This window comes from Rhipicephalus microplus, chromosome 9, assembly GCF_043290135.1.
Source record: "Rhipicephalus microplus isolate Deutch F79 chromosome 9, USDA_Rmic, whole genome shotgun sequence".
NCBI classification, from domain to species: domain Eukaryota; kingdom Metazoa; phylum Arthropoda; class Arachnida; order Ixodida; family Ixodidae; genus Rhipicephalus; species Rhipicephalus microplus.
In genome coordinates this window covers 7,172,225-7,185,488 of record NC_134708.1, presented here as the reverse complement: position 1 = coordinate 7,185,488, position 13,264 = coordinate 7,172,225, and the positions used below count along the sequence as shown (strand labels likewise).

The 13,264-nt window shown below is 43.6% G+C and overlaps 1 long non-coding RNA gene across 1 annotated transcript; it reads right to left on the bottom strand.

The window, feature by feature from the left end:
* Positions 1–6,377: 6,377 nt before the first annotated feature.
* LOC142771504 (uncharacterized) lies at positions 6,378–13,264 on the bottom strand. Its single transcript, XR_012885969.1, has 2 exons — positions 8,285–13,264; positions 6,378–6,510 (listed from the first exon to the last, which is right to left on the bottom strand). It is a non-coding gene; the product is annotated as an uncharacterized LOC142771504 (long non-coding RNA).

Genomic DNA, 13,264 nt, shown 5'->3' with positions numbered 1-13,264 from the left:
AGGTCTATACGTAAATAAACTACGTGACACTGCATTAAATTAGACCCCCAAACCCTTATTGTTGCCTTGTAGATCAACAGTGACATGCGCTGTTGACCCGCATCCTGTTGCAATTGTTACCAGAGCAAAGCGCACCGCCACTCAACTCTCCCACTCCTCTATCGGTGATGATAAGCCCTGATCTGACAGCAGCCCAGAGTAAAGAACTACTGCATTTATTCAACAGACATCGCTCTTTGTTTGACGTTCATTCTGCTGTCCTTGGTATGACAACTTCGGCGACTCACCGAATTCAGACTGACGGCTCCTGAATTATTCACCGGCGCCCATACCGCGTGTCTCTTATAGAAAGGAAGATAATCGAGAAAAACGTCTCAGACATGCTTCGACGTAATATCATATGTCCTTCTTCAAGTCTATGGTCTTTGCCAGTTGTTTTGGTGCAAAAGAAAGACAGAAGAGTACGTTTTTGCGTTAATTACCGGGCACTGAACAAAATAACGCGCAAAGATGTTTACCCTCTCCCACGAATCGACGAAGCGCTAGATTCGTTGCAATGCGCAGAGTATTTTTTCAGCCTAGATCTGCGATTGGGCTACTGGCAAATACCAGTGTCCGAATCTGACAAAGAGAAGACGGCTTTTGCCACCCAAGATGGGCTATATGAATTTAATGTAATGCCTTTCGGACTTTGTAACATGCCTGCTACCTTCGAACGTATGATCGATAGCGTACTGCGTGGCCTGAAGTGGAAAACCTGCTTGTGCTACCTCGACAACATCGTAGTGTTTTCGTCTACCTTTTCGCAACATCTGCAACATCTCGAAGAAGTCCTAGGTTGCCTTACAAAAGATGGTTTACAGCTGAATACGAAAAAATGCACCTTCGCAAGCAAGACGATCAAGGTTTCTAGGGCACTTAGTGAGCAAAGACTGTATTCGACCGGACCCTAAAAAGCTTGCCGCCGTCCTTGAGTTTTCCCGTCTGTTGCGTCAAAAAGACCTGCGCAGTTTTCTCGGCTTGGCATCCTACTTTCGGCGCTTTATACGCGATTTCGCAAGGCTTGCATTTACGCTCCGTGAACTGCTCGCAAGTAACACGGAATTCGTCTGGTCTGAAGACTGTGAAAAGGCTTTCCTGACGTTGAAGCAAGCCCTGACATCGGACCCGGTACCATGTCACTTCGATCCAGGTGCACCCACCATTCTTCACACTGACGCCAGTAGTCATGGTCTCAGTGCCGCTCTACTGCAGCGTGACAACACCGCACGCGAACGTGTCATCACTTACGCCAGTCGCACTTTGACTGCTGCCGAGAAAAATTACACAATAACCGAACAAGAGTGTTTTGCTGTTGTATAGGCATTACAAAAATTTTGTCCATACCTCTACGATCGCCACTTCACAGTCGTCGCCGACCACTGCGCATTGTGCTGGCTTTCGTCGCTAAAGAACTTATCGGGTCGCCTTGGTCGCTGGGTGCTTCGTTTATAAGAGCACAACTTTGATGTCGTCTACAGGTCTGGTAAAAGGCACCGAGATGCTGATGCTCTCTCTTGCTGCCCTCTACCCAACCGTGATAGCCCACTGTCTCCCATTTTCACCGTGGCATTACCCATCGCGGGTCTCAGTTGGCTAAGATCCCGCCGCCCATCTTTCCTTGTGTCATATCAACGCATTGACCTTTACTGCCGCTCCATAATAGCATGCTTAGAAGGCACATCCGCTCCTCCAAACGCCCAACGAAGTCGGGCGTTCGGAGGAGCAGATGTGCTTTTTTAGCGGCTATCAGCACGTGCCTTCTAAGCGGCTCTCAGGAGGACATCTCTGCTATCACAAAACGTACGACAAAATATGCAGTCTTTTCACCTGGCCTGACCTCTCATCCGCCATTGCCAAGTATGTTTCTTCGTGTGCCTTATGTCAACAACGGAAACAACCCAGTACTGCTCCTTCCGGCGTTCTCCAACTTCTTCCTTGTCCCGTTTTGCCATTCGAAGTCATCGCGATAGACTTGTACGGCCCCCTTCCCATGACCTAAAATGGAAATTTTTACGCCACAGAGCTCCACGTGTTCTGCTCAGTGACCGCGGCAAGGTCTTTCTTTTCTCTATTGTATCTGAGGTTCTACACGCCGCCAACACCATCCACAAGACAACTTCTACTTATCATCCACAAACAAATGGCTTGACGGAACGCTTTCATCGTACCCTCTCGGACATGATTGCCATGTACGTCAACCCTGGCCACACGAACTGGGACGCCATTTTGCCATTCGCAACGTTCGCCTTCAATACAGCTACGCAACGCACCACCAGCTTTTCTCCCTATTTTCTGGCCCATGGGCCCTCTCCAAGTGTAACTCTGGACGTCTCCTTCCTTTCGGCTCTTGCTATCTCAGCAGGCCCTTTATCCACATAACTTTTGTCTCGCCTCGAGCACTGCTGTCATCTGGCCCGAATCAACACCGGCATCTCTCAGGAAGCTTACTACGACTAAACTCACCGTGCTGTCACCTTTTCTCAGGGAGACGAAGTTCTTCTCTGGACTCTCGTGCGTGTGCCTGGCTTATTTGCAAAATTACTCAGTTGTATTATAGGACCTTATATGGTGATTGAACAAACGTCCCCCGTTGATTACCGCATCTCACCACTTAACCCTCCCTCCGACCATCGTTGTTGTGCGACAGAAATTGTGCACGTTTCTCAACTGAAGCTGTATACCCGATGCAATTCTTAATGTCTTTCGCACGGCCAGGAGGCGGCTTCCAGCGTGACGGGGAATTAGTGTGAGCGTCGTCACCGACTCCTCTTTATCAATTTGACGTGTCATCATTATTTGTACAATTCCTCATCTGTAGATACCATCATCAGTGTGTGCCAGCTCGAGCTCGTCTCGAATAAAGCTCTTCCTCATAATATCTATGTTTGCCAATTTCCAAAGAACACAACTCCTTGGATGCTTCGTGGCACCAAAGGACCAACCTGCAACAGCACAGGTATCACTGTTAAAGCGAGAACAAACACATAGTGCACCCACAAACACTTCTTGCCTTGGCATCAACCAATCTGGCACATACAATTTTGCATGTAATTACTTTATTTCTGTCATTGGAATAAAAATATGGCTCATTTCTATAATTACATACATCGTTTGAATGAAAGCACGAAAGGGTTCGAGAGGCTTATTTCTTTTTAGAGAAAAAAAAAAAGCTTAGCGGATGTTATGTGTAGTAAATGGAGCACAAATGGAAATTCAGGCTTATGTTACTTCAACGGGATGTGAAACCGCAATAATCACATAAGTCAACGCAGACCTTGCCGTTCACCATTTTTCAGTGGGCATGCACTGTGAGAAAGGCAAAGAGTGTATCCCAGCACATGATTCTGCTTCTGTGATACACGCTGGAAGATAACAAAGAAAAATGGAGATAGAAAAGTCTCTCGAAAGTCAAAGTGCAGTTGAGGCATGCGTCAGCAATGCTTGTATTTTACTGTCTAAAAAAAGAAGCGCACTATCTGTGCAAGCAAAAACTAGATATGTGCGTGTAGTAAATATAGGCAGCAGTAAAATCCAGCATGAAAAATACTTCGTCCGTGACGTGGCACTTGCTTTATATAAAATAACATCTCAACTAACTACATCAATTAGTATCTTATATTCCCATCTACGCACTTCTGCCATTTCTTCAACAGGGTATATACTGCCACTTCTACTAGTTTTTGGACAGAGTATATACTTCTATATGGCATGTGACAAAACTAAGGATTCACAGTTGTTTGGCAACGTTGCATCAACAATTGGATACTCTAGAACCCAGGAATATGTGTGTCAATTACAGAGTCCTATGCATGGAAGACATTTCCAGAATCTTTAAAAGGAAAGCCCTAATGAGGTAGCTCTTTTCTTAATATTGATCTGCATGCTCTCCAAAACTACCCCCTGGGTCAATTAAAAGTCAACAGTAGAAACTCACCTGCTAATGCAAGTTACCAAAAACATGCAGCCTTTGCAAGCAAATAAAAAAAAAACCGTTTTAACAGTAGGACATGAACCCTTGTCTTGTACCAAAGCTTCATGCTCAAATCACATCCCAGGCCAAGCATGTCATGAGGTGAGAAAGAAAAAAACTAACTTCTGGCACACAAGCAGATGCAAAAATAATCTTGCTGTGTGTTACACAACGATGAATTTCTATGATTTCAGAGCATCTATATGTTCGGGAAAATTTCATAAGTTGTGTCTTAATTTTTGTATACACTCATCTCGAAAACATATAAAAAATTCAAGTCCAGCAATTTTCACACTTCCTTGCAATTTTTGGTGCCATATTACGTGTGTATTGGTCAGTAATACTACCCAATCTCCGTCACCTGTCGTCCTTTTTGAACATTATATGATCACGCTCCCCTTTTGTTTACATAACTTTCCTGCTCCTAAATCTCATTATCACTTTTCAATACAAATACTTTATACATGTTTATGTTCGCATGAATACATTTCTTTGTGTTCAGGCATATCAAAAGCACTATGAAAACATCAATTTATCTATGTAAATCTAAAGAGATAACAAGAGAACACAGGTTCTGTCAACATTTTATTGCGTTCTTTGATATCCCTATTTACACTCCTGTATTATCACCCGATGATCCTTACAGGCGTAGTTCAAGCAAATGCACACATACAAATTTCACTTCTTAGATTCAATTGGATGATAAACTTACACAATGAATAAAGGAGTATGGTTAAATACTGCCCACTAAAAAATGGTCACTGATTATTTTGCAGAGAAAGTAATCACCTTATGTACCCTTAATGTGCCAAACAATACTAAACAAAACTATGCAGTCCACATTCATTGCAAGCATAACCTTCAACTTCTTCGCTTGTGTTGAAAGTAACCACGACAGACGCCACTGCAAGCAACACGGTAAAGGAAACGCAAAAGGCGAAGAATTTCAAAACCTGATCAGCAAGTGGAAATCAACAGCAACGACAAAACATCAATCAACAAAACCCCACAAAAAAATATCTGCAAGCCTCTAATCTTTAGGGCCCCTTGTCTACATCACGGTAGGACCACGTGTAAATTAAATGTGGTCAGGGCGAAAATTAGGGACTGCAGTTGCCCCAGACTAAGGGGCATTGCCTTATGTTGGTGTGCATGTGATCTTTGAGGCGCTTCCTTCAAACAGGATGGATTGCCATGAAAACAGGAAAAGGGATGGTCTTTTGTTGAGTCCGTGTAAGCTTGCTACATTCAGTAACATAAAAGAGACGCTACCATCACTCATGTAAACAAACACTGTTGCTGTTACCACCTCCTGCTCATCAGCACAACTACTCCACAAGTCCTGGCTAGTTCCAGTTTTATGGGCAGACCCTGACCACATCGGGGGACTCTGCCTATAACTCTCTTTTACGACTTCCCATCCCTTCCACCATTGTGCCATTCTACAGGGCGACTTGCAGAATGATGCTCCTTACCTAACCTCAAATAATAACTATAACCTGAACAAACTTTTCCCTCTCATTCTACCTACCTTCTTTCAAAGAAAGCCTGCAGGTGGTTCACTTTTACGTTAGCACTATTTCCTTGTAAAGGATGCATTGAAATGGATATCTAACATGTGAAAAATCAATATCTTGCAAAAAACTCGAGCATTTAAAACCCGTTTGATGCCCTTAGGAAGTTACGTTACCCCTTTGAAACCTACAAAACCTCCACTTTCCCCCCACAAAAACAAAAAACAAATGCCACTCACAATTAAGTCATCTTCTTTTCATGGCAATAAAGCATGTGATCTTCAAGTTCCTTTTTTCGGGTAAAAAATTCAGGGCACAAGACACAGGAAAAGGGTCGCTTTTTGGAATGGATTGCCATGTGCCGAGCTAGCGTGGTTTTGCTACGAAAGGATATACTGCATTGGTCACAGGAAAAGGGACGCTCTCCTGTGTTGGTGCCCATGTGTCTAACAAGAGGTGCCTCCTGCGAAAACGACGTGTCACACTGGTCACACGAAAAGGGACGCTCCCCCGTATGAGCACGCATGTGCTTCTTAAGGACTGTACTGTGTCTAAATGATGCATTGCAGTGAAGACAGGAATAAGGACGTTCTCCTGTATGGGTGCGCATGTGGACCATGAGGGACTTTCTGAGCGAAAAGGATGCATCACAGTGAATACAGGAATAGGGACGCTCTCCTGTGTGGGTGCGCATGTGGGCCTTGAGGGCCCCACTGCGTGGAAAAGATGCACCGCAGTGAATACAAGAATAGGGACGTTCTCCAGTGTGGGTGCGCAAATGAGCCACGAGCGTGCTCTTGTCACTGAATGCATCTGGACACAAGTGGCACGAGAAGGGCTGCTCGCCTGTGTGGGTGCGAAGATGTCTCCTGAGATTTGCTTTTATTTTTGTCACATAGCTGCACTGCGGGCAGGAATGCAGTTTCACTTGTGCTGACACCCATGAAGGGGAGTGCTTCGGGGATGCCTCCAACGACGAGGACTCTGCAACGTCATAGAAAGCATAGGAAGGCAACGCTTACCACGTGTCACGCACTATGTGGCCGTGCACTATTTGACTTCATATGACTACCTCGCTATATAGCAGGAGCCACAGGCCATCAGGAAGTTATGGTCATTTAAATTGTGATACTTTTGGCCTCCTCATAGCCTACCGATAGATGTTACAATATGCCTAACTATAAATGTTTCTGAAATGGGAATACTGCATCGACCCTGTGTCTCTCACAATTTTTTGCATCTCTGCGAAATAATTACTTCAAGATGTGCACGACAACACCTGCTGCTAGCTCATCAAAATTTGATTCCGTAGCTACATAAACAGCGAGAAAGCTTTACATGTATGCTGCTGCAATAAGCACAGACCGTTAAACTAAATAGTAAACTAGTTTGCTTGCACAGAAGAATTAGTGCAATTGAAAAAAGCAAAAGCATCACTTCACATTTGAACAAACAAGGTGTAAGGGGTAACGTGTGACAGCAGAACTTAATATAAAACAACCTAAAAAATACAACACAACAACAAAGCACTTCAAACAAAAAATAACATCAGTTTTAACTTCACTTCACCTCCTCATTTGCTATCCAGGCTTCGCTTCAATTGACACTTCCACTATGCCAGACCTATGTCACTGTACACTTTATTGATGATGTTATTGACGACAATCAATTATGCTTTAGTGTAATGGGTGGTTCCTTGGAACAAGTGCGTACCTAAAATGCCCACTTATTTAATATTCACATGCTGTGGTACTTGCTGCAACTTTACACATTTTCCATGCAATATTGCGTGTGCTGCAATTCCTCGCATTAAGTATCAGCTGGATAGTTCTTCCTTTTCAAAAGTGTTGTAAGCTTTAACGATGCATATGCACCATTGAAATTTAGATAAAACAAGCTAATTAACACTATTGCATTAATAATAATGATAGCTTTCTAACCATGGCAATGTATCGGTCCCTTTCATGACTATAAATGTGTAGACACTCCATTTTATTGCAACATAATACTCACTATCCTCAACTAAAATCATAGCTATTTGTGAAAGTCACATTTGTAAAGCTGTATTCCGAAGCCTAAATTATTGATTTACTTTTCACTGCGCAATGAATTGATCAACTTAAAAGTGGCACATGCATTTTGGGCATCACAGTTTTCATGTCATGACATATCAAGTGCACCAACTTGCATAGAAAATCAGTAAAAAAATAAAAAAAATTTAGCTGCAATAAAATATTTAAAATGTTCACGATATAAAAGTGAAGAGCCACTATAGAGTGTTACAATAACCAGTCTACAAGACTTTTTTTTAAAGTTACAGCGGCACACACATTTGAACTTTCATACAGATACAATATTATTCTTAGCAAACTATTTAGCCTAAAGCAATGCTTTGAAAGCACAGGTCAAATTTATGCATAAAATTGTAAGAAAACCCGCTCTTCTCTAAAAATATCCAATACACCAAAAAAGCAAAAAAGGAACGTCCAATTTCACAACACTCAATACCACCGGTCCAGCGGTGGAACCAATGTTTGCTGCTATATCATCGTCACAATTGTGAGTTCATGACAAATTATGCTGAAGTGATACCAAAAACAGAAAATCAACTTCTAAACAAAAAAAGAAGCTGTCAATATCTATATTTGCCGAATTTACAATGCAGGCAACATCTTGGATGCTTTATAGGACCAAAGGAACAACCTGCAACAGCACAGGTATCACTGTTAAAGCGAGAACAAACATACAGTGAACCTACACATGCTTCTTGTGTCGGCATCAATCAATCTTTCACATACAAAACTACCTGTAATCATTTGCATTTTTGTCAATTCAATCAAACTATTGCTAATTACAGTAACTAATTACATGCATCTAGTTTGAACAGCACAAAAGGGTTCGAGAAGCTTATTTCTTTTTAGACAAAAAAAAAATGAAAGCTTAGCAGACGTAATGTGTCGTAATCGGAGCACAAATGGAAATTCAGGCTCATGTTATTTCAATGGGATGTGAAACCGCAATAATCACATAAGTCAACGGAGACACTGCCGTTTGCCATTTTGCAGTGGGGATGCAGTGTGAAAAAGGCAAAGCTGGTATCCCAGCATATTACTCTGCTTCTCTGGTAAACGCTGGAGGACAACAAAGAAGAATAGAGGTAGCTGAGGCTCTCGAACCTTAAAGGGCAGTTGAGGCACGTGTCAGCAATCCATGTATTTCAGTGTCTCAAAAAACAGGCGCACTATCTGTGCAAGCAAAATCCAGATATGTGCGGGCAGTACATATTAACAGCGGTGCAATTCATCCGAAAAATACTTTGTCCGGGATGTGGCACTTGTTTTACACAAAATAATGTTTTAATTGACTATATCAACTAACTATATTAATTTGGTATCTTATAATTCCCATCTAGGCACTTGTGCCATATCTTTGGCATTAAACAGTGTATATACTTTTATACGACGTGCCACAAAAATAAGGAATCAGAGTTCTTTGGCAAGGTTATATCAACAATTGCCTGCTCAAGCACCCAGGACCATGTGCGTAAATCACAGTCCTATGCATGGAAGGCATTTACAGAATTTTTAAAAGAAAAGCCCTAATGAGCGAGCTCTTTTACCAATATTGATCTGCATGCTCTCAAAAACTGCCTGTTGGGTAAATGAAACGTCAGCAGTATAAACAAACCTGCAAATGCGAGTCACCAAAAACATGCAGCCTTTGCAAAAGAACAAATAAACCTTTTTAACAATAGGACATGAGTCTTTGTCTTGTACCAAAGCTCCAAGCTCAAAACACATTACAGGCTATACGTCTCACGAGGTGGGAAAAAACTCGGACTTATAGCAAGCAAGCACATGCATAACTAAGCTTACCGCGCGTTACACAATTCTGACGGCTTTCTTTGGGAATTCCAGAGAATATATATCTTTGTGGTTGGTCCTATTTTTTTGCATACACTCACCTTGAAAACATGCAAAATTCAAGTCCAGTAAAATTTACACGTTTTCCTGCAATTTTCCTGTGCCCAGTGTTGTCCTATCACGTGTTTATTGATTAGCATACTACCCTATTTTTGTCACAAGTTGTACTTTTTGAACATTACTAGCACCGCACTCTCTTTTACAGCGAAATCTGTTAAAAAGTTAAGCTCGGGTCACGCACAGATGTCCGCCACTGCCGCCGGTGTCCGTAACCACATTGCGCGAAGTCAGAAAAATCTAGCACCAATGACACAGTGGAGCTCGAACTCGGGTCCGCTGGGTGCCAGCCCAGTATTCTACCACTGAGCTACGCCGGTGCTTGTGAGTAATTCGCAAACTTGCCTTAGGCAGGCTTGATGTCGGGAAATCAATCACCTTTATATGACTTTTAAAGCATTTCAAAACAGTGAAATAATAACCAGTCATCGCACAATGCGAATAGCGTAACGAGGGGGTCGTCCAATACTCCAACCCATTACAAAAGCTTGTTTTCGTTCAGCTATAAACAGTGGTGGTGGATACTCACTTCAGGCATAATTCCTCACCGTCGTCAGCCAGTGCATAAACAATTGGCACAAAACTCCTTGCAAGTGTTTAGTGGATACCACACTTCTCGCAAGAATGACGAAAAATAGCATAGCGAATGCCGACCAACTATCTAAAAGTTTATTATTAATGCCCTAGTGGGTATCAAGCAAGTGTGCTTGCAGTAGTTACCCAATGAGTGTTTTAAATTAAAAGACTCTGGAAGGCCGTTCTTCTGGCTTTCTCTGTGACTGCGCTGCACCTTCCACGCAGGCTTAGAGTTTTTTTGTTTGCATAACTTTTTTGCTGTTAAAATTTCATTATCACTTCTCGATGTGCATGCTTTATACCTACTTACGTTTGCAGGAGTACATTTCTTTGCATTCATGTCTTTAGGCATCTCTTAATAATTTTGAAAATGTCAATTTATCTCTGTGAAGTTCTAATGCATTAGCTGTGCTAGGCCAGTTCCTATTTTTTCGATATTCTTCTCAGTCTGACAGTCCCTATCGCTCTCCTGGGCTTCGCACTTCACCCGAAACGACCTGGAGACTCCCGTCCATTTGAAGAAACACATGAAGCGGTCTTCTAGGCGCGCTGCGCCGTACTCGTCTCGACACGGAACATCACCGCCATATGCACTCGATGCCGCATCTATGGCAGCGGTGGCAAGTACTACTCCTGCAGCCTCTGTGGCGGAAACTACAGACGATGACCCCTTAAACAAGCGACGGCACGATGAGCAGGACAGCTCCGATCCTTCGGAGGAAAATGGAGAGGATATGAACCAAGCGCCCTTCACGGTTGTGTCCTACAAAAAAAAAAAAAAAAAAAAAAAAAGAGGTACTGGTGTTCCTGTCGTCTTCCGACCTACTGAGGAAGGCGGAATACCTATGGAAGGTCAACTCTAACATTGTGGCAGCAGCGGTTGTAACGTCGGCCCAAGAGAAAGTTCTTAACCATCGCCTCAACAAGGATGGAAGCTTGGTGGTTACAGTGTCAACCCTACCCGCTGCAAACCTTTTGCTCACTGCGACTGAACTGGCTGGCGTAGCTGTAGAAGCCCGAGTTCCGTACTCATACACGGCGAACTATGGGAAAATACAAGATGTCCCTCTGAGCAACTCAAATGAAGAACTACAAGACTATCTATGGAATCAAGGAGTCGTTTCAGCGAGGAGGCTCACCACCTTCACACCCGAAGAGGGAGGAAAAGTCACAGAAGTACGTCATCAGTCTGTCATTTTGGAAATTAGCAAGGATTCACCGCTACCTAAAAGAGTTACGCTTGGCTTCTGTAGTTACTCGGTTGCCGAATACAATGGGACAGCTACACAGTGTTACAAGTGTCAAAGGCATGGTCACATATCGAGACACTGCCCAGGCCCAGTGCGCTGCAAAGTGTGTGCTGGGCCTCACTCGCACAAGGAATGCACGTCAAGAGCACAGCCTAAATGTGCAAACTGCGGTGGCCCACACCCGGCCTCATATGGAGGATGCATAAAAAAGAAGGCTGCTACACTTGCACGCACGTTGGAGCAAGCACAAGGGAAACCACCAAAGCGGAACGAACCACCGCCTAGCCCTGATGTGGTATTCACGAGTATGAAAGACGCCTCCCAGGAACAACCACCACAAAGCCAAAAGACATCTGCTAACACGTACGCAGATGTTACTAAAATGAAACGTGGGAAATCCATGGGCTTGTCGTCTTCATCAAAATCATCGCAACGTACCTCACAAGACCCACCAAGCCAGCACTACCGTCACCAGTCTCAGTCGCTGCAACACGACAAGGAGATCTCTGAGAGACAGCAACACGTAAACACCGATCAAGATGTAACACGCATACTGATTCCTATGTTGTTTGCAGCCCTCAAAGCGCTTGTCCGCGCAAATCCGTCATCAAGAAGTTTTCCAGACGTAGAAGCAATCCTTGCAATGGAGCCCCTGTTGTCAACGTCCTACGCACAGCAGGGGCGCATTTCTTCACAGTAGCAATCATGGCTTCCCCAACGACATCGCCCCCTGAACTGAATACATAAAATATTTAGCACATCCACCATATTCCAGTGGAACGCTCGCGGGCTTCGCTCGAAGCTTTCGGATTAACAACAGCTGGTACGAGCGTACCAATTCCCTTTCATCGTCATCTCTGAATCACGAGTCGGACCACATTTCAGAATGAACGGGTATTATTTTCATCATTCAAAATGGCTTGGCCATATCAGCAGATTACTCATTGGCATTCGCAGAGATATTCTGGCCCCCGAGATCGACATCCCACCCCACAACAATAAATATGCGTGCGCCATCACAACAATCGGTAAACAAGAATACACACTCATTGGAGTATACCTGGAACCAGGCAAGGCTATTGATGCTTCAAGACTTGAAAATTTGATTTCAAGAACACCTTCTCCACACATCATTTGTGGAGACTTCAATGCCCACAATGAAATTTGGGGCAGCTCACACACTTGTGCTCGAGGAGCCAAGCTCGCAGAACTACTCTCAAAACATTCCATTGAACCTCTCAATTACGGCAGCATGACATATCTACGAGGCTTTTATCTACCAGTAGCATCGACGTTGCCTTCGCAACAAGCTCAGTTGCCCGTAACTTTCACTGGTGCACCGACTTGGAAACACGGGGGAGTGATCATTACCCAATCATGATATCAGCTGTTGGTGCAAAGATGTCATCAAAGAAATTAATTACAAGATCTACAGATCGGGATGCATTCAAAGACGCCACTAGCAAAGGAATTACTACTGCCACCAAGAACAAAGAATTACTCACTACGATGCCTCATTGCCTAAAAGCATGCGCACGTCTTTCAGCTAAGAATGACAGATTTCCGTCAAACGATGAGGAGTTTGAAAAACTGTGTGCTATTCGCAGGCGAGCTGAAAGGAAAGTATTGCGCACAAAGTGTCTTGAAGACCTTCGAGCCCGCCGACGGACAAAACGTCACATTCGGCGTTACCTGGATAAACCTAGCTGGCAACGATGGCGCGAATTTTGCTCCATACCTACAGTATTCTAGTACACTGTACCATAACGGACGTTCACCAACCAGTAGCCAATATATGGCAAATCTTTAGAGGCATGCGAACACCACTCCAACAGCTTCACCCTTTCACCGCACTTTCCCTTCATGAACGGAAACCCATGAAAGAGCTGTCACACGTGAGCTGTCAAAAGCAACGTTTCTAGCAATGGTCAG